We start from the raw sequence: 12,421 nt of genomic DNA on the forward strand, positions 1-12,421 counted from the left end.
CAATACATGTCTAGTTTTTTTAAAAAATGTAATTCATAGTCTTATTAAAAAATACAAGTAAAATTATTGAATAAAAATTTTTTCGAACAAAAATAATTACCATAAAAATATATTATTTTATGCCAGAAAAAACTACACCAAATATTTATAACATATGAACTCAACTCTGCGCCTCAAACAACTTCTTATTTTGTTACATGTATCTTGAGATTGGTTCAATGTTACTTTATGTTTTTTCAAATATTAAAATTAAAATTTACCCTCCACTCCTTAAGTAAATTTGGACTTTATTACATTTGAGGGATTCAAATTATAAATCTCTCGTCAATAACAAATACTCCAAAATAATTTTTTGTCGAAATTAGTTAAATAATAATTACAATTCTCATGCAAGAAAATAACTTATTTGAAGATGTTAGGAAAGTTTCATAAATAACAATTTTTTTATAGAAAAAATCAATAAACTATTAGTAGAAATTAAACTTAAGATTTATTGAAAGTATATGAACTAAAAGTGAAGATTTGGAAGTATAAGGATAGAAATTGAACAAATCTCATAAAATAAGAACCGTGGTGCTAATTTAATACATTTTTTATTGTTGGATTTGAACTTCATTTCTATTTGGTATTGAGATTTCATAAGTAATATGTTAGATCAAAAAGTTTGGATTTGATTCTTATTTTCTAAGTATTTAGAAAGCCAATTTAAATATGTTTATAGTCATTTGAAATTATTTTTTGAATAGTTGGTTTGGTCCCATCTGCTAAATCCTAATCCATTTTGATTTTTTTTAGCTGAAAAATTACCACTATTTATTTATTTTTCTTTTCTAATAAAATAATAATAATAATAAATTAAAGCAGCTAATTAGTTAGAAAATATCTTCTCATTGCAATGTGAAAAACGTGTATTATCTTTAAAAAATAAAAATTTAGTATCTAGTTTATATGTAGGTTTAGTGGCCATCAGGGATTAATAAAAAAAAGTAACAATCCTAAAACAATCAGTTCAAACCCAAGTATGATGACCATCTACCTAAAAGTTAAGTTAAATTACAAATTTACTCTACAATTTTTCTAGTCCTTTCTAATATATTCAGAAAAATTAAGAACTTTTCCCTTCGTAATTTTTTTTGGGGTCTAAAAATCTTTAATTTTAAAACTATTTAATTAGTTTATGAACCTACAAGTTTTTGTTAATAAATCAGTAAATTTGTAGTTAATAAGTTGAACTTTTTATGGTAAAATAGTCCTAGGACATTGCTATTTTGTCAATTTTATTTTTACTTTTTAAGAAATGTCATCTTTTAAAGTTTAGAAACTTAAAATAGATATGATAAAAATTAAAAATTTTAAAAATGAAACAAACTCATTTTTTTAATTAAAAAATATAAGATAAAAATCAATAATAAGTTACAAAATGAAATTCAGAGGATCACAGTGATCATCAAGGTGAGCTTAGTTGAGCTAGATGCAAGTTTTTAGAGGTTGGGTTTTGAAGGAATTTAATTCATTGAATGAAATCAATATTTTTCACATTTTGAAAGAGAAGGTCAAGGGTCAAACCTAAATAGAAGGATACAAGCCATGTGTAGCAATGAGAGAGGTTGAGAAATAACAGAAATACTAACAAACTATACAATATAATTATCCGTATAACCAAAAAGAAAAATAACCACAAATGTAATCTTTCACCCTTCACAAGCGAAACTGAGTGATGCTGAACAGAGAGCTTATTCCTGAGACAGTAAAATCGGGTGGGAGGAAGAGGCTTGGTCACGATATCAGCTAATTGGTCTTCCGAAAGAATAAATTGAACAAGGAGTTGACGACCCGCCATGCACTCATGTATAAAATGATGATCAATTTCTATATGCTTCGAACGATGGTGGAACACCGAATTTGCTGCCAAATAAGTTGCACTTATATTATCACATAGTAGTAAAGGAACAGAGGAAGAGAAGTTTCCTAACTCAGACAACAGTGACTAGAACCAAATAATTTATGCAGCTGTTAGGCATACCTCTGTACTCGGACTCCGCACTTGATCTAGAAACAATTTTCTGCTTAGTAGAGAACCATGAAACCAAATTAGAGCCAAGAAAAAGGCAGTAACCGCTAGTACTTCTTCTGTCATCAAGACAATTCGCCCAATCAGCATCTGTATAACACGTTAATGACAAATCCTAAGACTTAGTAAAAGATAAACCAAGAGAGCTAGAAGCTTATAAGTGACGTAAGATGCCCTTAATAGTAGTCCAATGGTTCACAGTGGGAGCATGCCGAAACTGACAAACCTTATTAACAGAGAAACATAAATCGGGCCTTGTCAAGGTACAATATTGAAGAGCACCAACTATACTTCTATACAAAGATGGATCATGAAATAAGGGACTATCATTCAAATATAATGAGGAACCTGTTGGGATTGGTGTCCTAATTCTTCCGGATTCACGTAGTTTGTAATTTATACACATTGTTATAAATAAAATAAGAGTTATTTTATCTGACATTTACTCATATCCAATAAACAAAGCTCCATTTATCATATGTAAACTTAAGCATGTATATGAGATATACAAGTGGATCATGCCTTAAGTGATAACCTAAATAGGTCTGCAGTATAAGGATTAAGGAGGGATTCCTGATCTTGGTGATACTACGGATATGACCCGCTTTGTAGAGGTTTGCAAGTATTGTGAACTACTACAGATGGTAGATCCTGACCATTCATGTGGAGACATGCGAGCGGGGGTATCCTATACAAAGAGTTTGTATAAGATCGAACCACAAGATGATTCGTCTCTATATATAACGCCGTTGATACTGGAGACTTACAACTCACCTAAACAACCATAGGTGGCATGACCTCAATCTTAAGTGTTTTGGGACTTCTGCCTTTGAGGGCGGTCTTTTGATTAGTATGCGTAAGAGTGACTAGATTGCCAACTCAACATGCCTATCTTTTTGGGGACTTGTTTGATTTGAGAGCTAGGAACTCAGTTACACAAGATAGAATTCACTCCTTCCCCAAAGCAGGGGTAAGTAGATAGATTTCCCCCTTAAGGGCTGATTCCGGGGCTTAAACATAGTGGCCACAACTTCTCTTTGGAAGAGAGGACTCATTCATAGTAGGACCATGACTTATATTCATTAGAGGGATAGTGGTAGTTAAGGAGTTAGATGTAACTATAGAAGCATAACGGTTTTTGGCCTATTTGTACTTATGGGCAATCTGTGAAGGGTTATCGCACTGTTGATTGGTTGATATAGACATATAATATATTTGTAGTAAGGAAAGTTCAGCTGTCAGTCTTTAGTGAAGTGACTGGCAGTTAACAGATGGTGGATCCGTGACTAAAGAGTTTAATCAGTTATTCACGTACCATTGGAGCTTCGAACTACAGATCCATAAGTTCCCCTTGGTAGCTCAATGGATTCAAGTTGAGGATCAGTTCTTGGTGTTGACTTGAAATGTTCAAATTGACAAGAGGTAATTCGATTATATATGATATGATCGATATGATGTATGAGATACATCAAGTGGAGGATTAATGTAAATGAGATTTACATTAAGAACCATGAAATAGAAAAATACCTATGGTTTATATGTTTCATGAGATGAAGTATTAAAACTATAGGTTATAAATATAGAATGGTAAATTAGTTATCGTATATATTTACAATAATATTAATTATTGGATAATATCTCTTTTTCTCTAATAACCAATTTAATGGGAGATTATTGGTGGTTTCATGGTAACCGTGAGATAAAAGGAAAAATGTTTTCCTAAATTTAGTAGTTGAAAGAGTTTCCATTCTCGGAAGTTCTCACGGTGACTGTCAAGTAAATAAGACTTATTAAACGACAGTTGAAGGAGAGACTAGATGGTCGTGAAGTTTTTTTATACGATAGTCACTCAGCTAGCCGATTAGCTAAACGATTGTATAGCTTTTGCTAAACAATCACATAGCTTCTATTAAACAATTGGGCATTGTTTAACGATAGACTTGTCATCTCCCACATGCTCAATCATTTATACGATTGTTCTTCCTCCGGTCTCATCATCATTTATACCATTGTGGTGGTGTCGTACTCAACTCGACATAGTCGAGGTTTTTGGAGGCTGTTCGTTGAAATCGCTATTTTTGTGATCTTGATGTTCATTGTGTTCGTGGCTGCTGTGATGTGTTGTGTTGCAGTCGAAGTGTTCGAGCGTTCGTTTGTTGCAGTCTTGGAGTTTGTTTGAGCATTCGTGATCAAGGAGTGTTGAAGATGAGTCTTCAAATATATGTGTATTCTGTCCCTTGATCGTAATTGTTGATTGTAATTGTTAATGTTCATATAATGAAATTTGGAACAACCATTCCGCTGCTCATGAAAATCCTCATGTCTGATTTCCTTGAATTGGTATCAGAGCCAGGTTGTTATGATATTCCAAATTCCACTTCTTTTTTTTAACTTCCTTTACAGTCATGGTGGGTTTTCTGCTTATTGTTAAATGCGTTTGTGGATGACGTTGATGAATGTTTACGGGTTAATTGCCTTTGTTTAAAGCATTCTTTCAATTACAAAGTGTTAATTTGTAAGGAACCTTGTGTTTTTCGGCATAATTACATGCTATCGAGTATGTAATTCAAAGTGTTTGAGTTATATGAGTCGTTCGTGATGAAGTTTCGAAGTATGGAGATGCGGTTCTCAACGAAGAAAAAGACCAAGGGTTGGTCATGTCGTGTAGCCTCAGGTAAACGATTGTGTAGATTTTTCTATACGATCATGTAGTATTTACTAAACGATCGTTTAACTAATGCTAAACGATGGAGTAAAACATTTACTCTATCGCGTAGCGTTGGTTGCCCAATCTCGTAGATGCTGGAGGTAAACGATCGAGTGGGAGCATGTGATGCTCATTGTTTAGGAAAAGGCGCGCGCTAAATGATCGTGTAGTTAGCATGCCTCATCACATAGTCACTAACTACACGATCATGCGGTATATGATATGAAGGCGCTCACTCAATGATCGTTTAGACGATCGTACTTCACCGCATCGTAGTCGTTTAGACGATCGTATAAGGCTTGCATTGTGGAGCGCGCTGCACGATGGCGTACCTCGTGCTTCATTGCATAGTAAAAGGTACACGATTGTTTAGCAACGATCGTTTAGCTTTGGAAGTGAAGGTAAATGATTAAGCAAAGTGTTTGTTCTTTCGTGTAGATGATCGCGGAGTGTTTTGGTACACGATCAGTGGAGATGCGAACTTCGAACAGACGATTCAAGACCCGGTTCACCTATTTGAACCAGAGACTCCTTGTTTTTTTAATAGTTACCTTTTGTTTTGAGGATTTTGAGGCAATTTTTCCTCGTTCATCAACATTTTTTTTATATACAGGAGATGTATGTGGCTTATATGGCAAAGTGTTTGACATATAGATTTGAAACCCACCTTAGGTTGTGCAATTTTCATGCATCATGTATTATAAATGTTATAATATGGCATGATGAAATTATAAGAAAGCATGCGCATGCATCATGAAAATATAAGAGTTATATTTGTGCATGTAGTGAGCATATTCATGTATCATCTTTTTATTGTAAGCGTTATAGTATAAGGGTGTATTGAAGCATGTTTTGCTTGGTTCGTTGCTGTTTTGTATAAGTGTTATATAAAAAAAGTAGCAATGAATGAATGATGCATGGAGCATGGCACTTAGGCTGTTTGTAAAAGTTATGAATGCCTTGTATGTGTTAGCTTTGCATTGTGATTGGTTTAGGTTGTTTCTGTTGTAAGTGTTATAATAGAAATTAGAACTAAAATTGATAAGAAAGAGTTGCATGCGGACTTAGGGTGAACTCATATTTTAAAAGGGTTTTAAAATTAGATTGAGATAGACCTAAGTTCAAAGGTTCTAATGGGATTAATAACCTACTTTTGATCTTTTTAAATCGGTTTAATAGGATTAAATTGATTGACATAAAAGATTAAAACTGTATTAAATCTATCTAGGGACAAAAGGTCGGTTTAATACAAGCATGCAACAGTTGGTCAAAGACTTCGTTAAAGAGTTTAATGGATGATGATCAAAAGTTGTTTCAACTATCCAAGGTAAAAGTTACTCTTAAGCAAACCTAAACAGTCACTTAGTTAAAATCCTTAGCCGTGTTTGTTCTAAGTAAACTAAACCCTAGGTTATAAAATACTCAGTAGGAGGAAGAGATGTATCTAATATGTCAATGATTCCACTCACGTTTCTCCCTAAATGTTCACACCATGAGATTCATGCTTAGCCTCGTGGTGTCTTGGGAGCTTTGCCCTTCGGATGGTGTTTGCATGAGTCAATATCAAGGTGAACGAAGAAAGTGTTTATAATAAGTGGGTGAAGGGTGTGTGTCAACACGTCCTACGGTCTCTATCATTGCTTCGTACCGTGAGATCATTTTGTACTCCCTCGTGGCACCCTGGGAGCATCCCCCCTTCGGATGGGTTTTGTGTAGTTCGTCAAGATCAAAGTAAACTCCAAAAATGGATTGGGTCGCTTTAGGCTTTGCCCCAATCAATTTTTTTCCCCTTCTGATTGGCTGCTTGGGGCGGAAGGCCTAAAATGGCAGGTCACACTTAGGGAGATTGTTAAGTAAGTTAATGATCTCTTAACCAAATCAATGATGGCTAGTCGTTATAGGAGCAAGAGTTGTTCTGGTATTAATGACTGGTTGAGAATTTCTCAATTCAGAGGAGGGATAATTGACCTCTTTTTGGCACCTTTTGTCCTAAACCTTTGAAGTGTCATTTTGAAACTAGATGTCACACGGGGTGCATGTTAGTTTTGGTAAACCTTATTGGGTGTTGTATGTTTTTCAACGGGTGTATGCTTAATGGCCCGACTTCACATTTTGTCTAGCATACTTGATGCTTTGTCCAAAAGGATTGAGAACATGGTCATTACACGCAAGATCATGGACTCGTTGCAAGATTTGTTTGAACGTTAGTTCTTACTTTTCGAGCACAGAGGGATGGATGACAAAACTAGAAGTGTCTGTTCCCAAGTTAAACTTCAGGAAGAGGAAGCAAATGTTGCTGACTCTGTTGAGTTTCATAGAAGAGAAATGTTCTCTGACATGGCTTGGTGCTTATTTAGGTTCAGATACAGATCCCACTACTCTCCAAAAGAGGAGGATTTCTAAAGACGGTAAATCTGATTTATTGGTCTTGAAGACGTGTTTGGTAGAGAATGATGATTCTACCTGGATCCTTGATTCAGGTGCTACTATTCACGTCAGTTCTTCTTACCAAGGATTCAGTTCCTGGCAAACGTTGCCGCAGGGAGAGATGACTCTTCAAGTCAGAACTGGTGAGGTTGTTTCAGTTGTTGCTGTAGGTAGATTGAAGTTATTTTTGGACAAGAAATGTTATCTGTTACTGGATAATGTTTTTGTAGTTCCTCATATTAAGAGGAACTTAATCTCGGTTTCTCGTCTCATTGAACAAGAATATATCATCTCTTTTTCTGAGAATAAAGTGTTTATTTTTAATAATAGAATGGAGATTGGTTTTGGTTTGATGGAAAGTAACTTATATGTACTAAGGCTGTTAGTCATAAAAGTCTTGTTTAATACTAAAATGTTTAGTACAACAATAATAGCTAAAAGATCAAAGGTTTCTCCTAAGGAAAACACCCATCATTGGCATCTAAGGTTAGGTCGCATCAACCTCAATGGGACTGAGTAGTTGGTGAAAAGTGGACTTCTAAAGAGTTTAGAAGAAAACTTCTTGTCGGTGTGTGAATCATGCCTTGAAGGCAAGATGACCAAACGACCTTTTATTGGAAAAAGTTATAGAGCCAAGGAAGTGTTGGAGCTTGTACATTCTGACCTTATGGTCCGATGAGTGTTAGGGCTCGAGGTGGGCATGAATATTTCATCTCTTTCATAGATGATCATTCAAGGTACGGGTATCTCTACCTAATGCAATGTAAGTCTGAAGCCCTTGACAAGTTCAAGAAGTATAAGGCTAAAGTTGAAAACTTATTAGGTAAGAAGATAAAAACACTACGATCTGATCGTGGTGGAGAGTATATGGACCTCTAATTCCAGAACTATATGATAGAACATGGGATTGCATCTCAACTCTCGGCCTCAGGTACAACTCGACAGAATGGTGTATTAGAAAGGAGAATTAGAACCTTGTTGGACATGGTTCGGTGTATGATGAGTTATGCTCATCTTCCAGACTTGTTTTGGGGTTTTGTAATGGAGATTACTTGCTATATTTCGAATAACGTTCCCTCGAAAAGTTTTTTTGAAACACTTTTTAAGCTATGGAGAGGCATAAAGGTAGTTTACGCCACTTCAAGATTTGGGGGTGTCTGGCACATGTTGTTGTGGCTAACCCAAAGAAGTTAGAACCACGTTTGAAAGTTTACCTCTTTGTAGGCTACCCTACGGAAACAAGGGGTGCATACTTCTATGATCTGAGTGAGAACAAAGTGTTGTTTCTACAAATGCTATCTTCTTAGAAGAAGACCACATCCAGGATCATAAACCATGAAGTAAGCTTGTTTTACGTGAGATTTCTAGTGAGACTAAGACTACTGAGGGTTTAACAAGAGTTGTTGAATAAGCCGATAGATTAATAAGGGTTGTTGAGGTTGGTACATCTAGTCAACCAGCTCAAGAGTTGAGACTGCCTCGACGTAGTGGGAGGGTTCTGAACCCATCGGATCGCTACATGGGTTTGACTGAAGCCCAGAATGTCATTTTTAATGATGGGGTCGAGAATCCATTATCTTTTAAGAAAGCAATGGAAGATGTTGATAAGGATGAATGGATTAAGGCCATGAACCAAGAAATAGAATCTATGTACTTCAATAACGTTTGGAAGCTTGTGGATTTGCCCAATGGGGTAAGACCTATAGGGTGTAAGTGGATCTATAAGCGAAAGAGAGATGTAGATGGAACGGTGCAAACCTTTAAGGCTCGACTCGTAGAAAAGGTTATACCCAGGTCGAGGGAGTGGACTATGAGGAAACTTTCTCACATGTTGTCATGCTCAAGTATATCAGGATACTCCTGTCCATAGCCACATTTTATGTTTATGAGATGTGGCAAATGGACGTCAAGACCACCTTTCTTAATGGTAATCTTGAGAAGACCATCTACATGACTCAACCAGAAGGGTTCATCGTTCCAGATCAAGAGCAAAAAGTTTGCAAGCTTAATAGGTCCATTTATGGGCTGAAACAAGCATCTTGGCCGTGGAACATTAGATTTGACACTGTGGTCAAGTCGTTTGGCTTTGATTAGAACGTTGATGACCCTTGTGTCTACAAGAAGATCATCAACAACTCAGTACCTTTCCTGGTATTGTATGTGGATGATATCTTACTCATTGAAAATGATGCAGGGTATCTGACTGATATTAATAAATGGCTAGCTGCCCAGTTCCAAATGAAAGATTTGGGTGAGGCACGGTATGTTCTAGGGATCCAAATCATTCGAGATCGTAAGAACAAAAGGTTAGCCCTATCTCAGGCATCGTACATTGATCAAATGTTGATCAGGTACAGGATGCAGGATTCCAAGAGGGGTTTGTTACCCTTCAGGCATGGAATCGTATTGTCTAAGAATCAAAGTCCTAAGATACCTCAAGAAGTTGAAGATATGAGACAGATTCCTTATGCTTCAACTGTTGGAAGCTTAATGTATGCAATGTTATGTATCAGACCGACATTTATTACGCAGTAGAGATTGTCAGTCGGTATCAGTCCAATCTAGGATTTGATCACTGGACGATGGTCAAGACGATCCTTAAGTATCTTCAGAGAATGAGGAACTACATGCTCGTGTATGGAGATAAGAATCTGATCCTTATAGGATACACGAACTCTGACTTTCAAACTAATAGAGATTCTCGTAAATCAACATTGGGGTCAGTGTTCACTCTGAATGGAGGGGCTGTAGTGTGGCGAAACATCAAGCAAGGATTCATCGCGGACTCCACTATGGAAGCTGAATACGTAGCCGCTTGTGAAGCAGCTAAGAAGGTTGTTTGGCTGAGGAATTTCCTTACAGATTTGGAAGTTGTTCCAAATATGAATTTGCCGATCACTCTCTATTGTGATAATAGTGGGGTTGTGACAAATTCAAAGGAGCCTCGGAGTCATCGTCGAGGCAAGCATATATAGCGAAAATACCACTTGATCAGGGAGATTGTGTATCATGTGATGTGATTGTCACGAATATTGCGATGGAGCACAACGTTGTTGATCCATTTACAAAGACTTTCACGACTAAAGTGTTCGAGGGTCACCTAGAGAGTCTGGGTCTGCGAGACGTGCGACATCTTGTCTAGGAAAAGTGGGAGATGATACTAGGGTATGCCCTAGTTCATTGTATATTGTACATGTTTTTATCTTGTATTGTACATTAGTCTCCCGAGGCATTAGGATAAGTAGGAGATTGTTGGGATTGGTGACCTAATTCTCCTGAAGTCTCGTAGTTTGTAATTTATACACATTTTTATGAATAAAATAAGAGTTATTTGTCTGGCATTTACTCATATCCAATAAACAAAGCTCCATGGTTATCGTATATAAACTTAAGCATGTATATGAGATATACAAGTAGATCATGCCTTAAGTGATAACCTAAATAGGTCTGTAGTATAAAGATTAAGGAGGGATTCCTGATCCTGGTGATGGATACGACCCACTTTATAGAGGTTTGCAAGTGTTGTGAACTACTACAGATGGTAGATCCTGACCATTCATATAGAGACTGCGAGCGGGGATGTCCTATACAAAGAGTTTGTATAAGACCGAACTCAGTTACATAAGATAGAATTCACTCATTCCCCGAAGCAAGGGTAAGTAGATAGATTATTCCCTTACGGGCTGATTTCGAGGCTTAAACATAGTGGCCACAACTTCTCTTTGGAAGAGAGGACTCAGTCATAGTAGGAATATGACTTATGTTCATTAGAGGGATAGTGGTAGTTAAGGAGTTAGATTTAACTCTAGGGACATAACGGTTATTGGCCCATCTGTACTTACGGGTAATCCATGAAGGGTTATTGCGTTGTTGATTAGTTAATATGAACACATAATATATCTGTAGTAAGGAAAGTTCAGCTGTGAGTCTTTAGTGAAGTGCCTGGCAGTTAACGGATGGTGGATCCCGTGACTAAAGAGTTTAGTCAGTTATTCACGTACTATCAGAGCTTCGAGCTACAGGTCCATAAGGTCCCCTTGGTAGCTCAATGGATTCAAGTTGAGGATCAGTTCTTGGTGTTGATTTTAAATGTTCAAATTGACAAAAGGTAATTCGATTATATATGATATGATCGATATGATGTATGAGATACATCAAGTGGAGGATTAATATAAATGAGATTTACATTAAGGACTATAAAATAGAAAAACAACTATGGTTTATATGTTTTGTGAGATGAAATATTAAAACTATAGGTTATAAATATAGTATGGTAAGCTAGTTATCATATATATATTTATAATAATATTAATTATTGGACAATTATCTCTTTTTCTCTAATAACAATGGAGGTTATTAGTGGTTTCATGGTAACCATGAGATAAAAGAAAAAATGTTTTCCTAAAGTTAGTAGTTGAAAGAGTTTCCATTCTCGGAAGTTCACACGGTGACTGTCAAGGAAATAAGATTTACTAAACGACAGCTGAAGGAGAGACTAGAAGATCGTGGAGTATTTCTATACGATAGTCACTCAGCTGATCGATTAGCTAAATGATCGCATAGCTTTTGCTAAACGATCGCATAGCTTTCCTCCGATCTCGTCCTCTAACCAAGTCCACACAGAGCCCACACTTATGGATTCTCACATCGAGAATAGCAAGGTAACCATTGTGGTGGTTTCGTATTGGAGGCCATTTGTTGAGATCGTTGTGGTCTTGATCTTGGTGTTCATTGTGTTCGTAGCTGCTGTGTTGTAGTCGAAGTGTTCGAGCGTTCGTGTGTTGCAGTCTTGGAGGCTATTTGAGCGTTTGTGATCATGGGTATTAAAGATGAGTCTTCAAAGGTATGTGTATTCTGTCCCTTGATCGTATAGTAAAGCATGTTATAATTTCGGTTTTGTGCATAGCTTGTAGTTTTCGTTTCTTGATTGTAATTGGTAATGTTCATATACGAATGAAATTTGGAACGATCATTACGCTGCTCATGGAAATCCTCATGTCCGATTTTCTTCAGAACCAACAACCATGGGAGCATTTAGAGGCTTTACTGAAGCCATCTCAACCCTGATAATTAGATCTTAAAATACTTTTCTTAAGATAAAAAAAATAGAATCAATACTTCTTGTTACCTCAATACCCAAAAAATAAGAGACATTCCCAAGATCCCTGAGATCAAAAAGAGAATTAATAAAGGATATAACCGATTGATGAACTTTA

Source organism: Benincasa hispida, chromosome 12 (genome assembly GCF_027475165.1).
Source record: "Benincasa hispida cultivar pf3 chromosome 12, pf3_genome.v1.1, whole genome shotgun sequence".
Taxonomy (NCBI): Eukaryota; Viridiplantae; Streptophyta; class Magnoliopsida; order Cucurbitales; family Cucurbitaceae; genus Benincasa; species Benincasa hispida.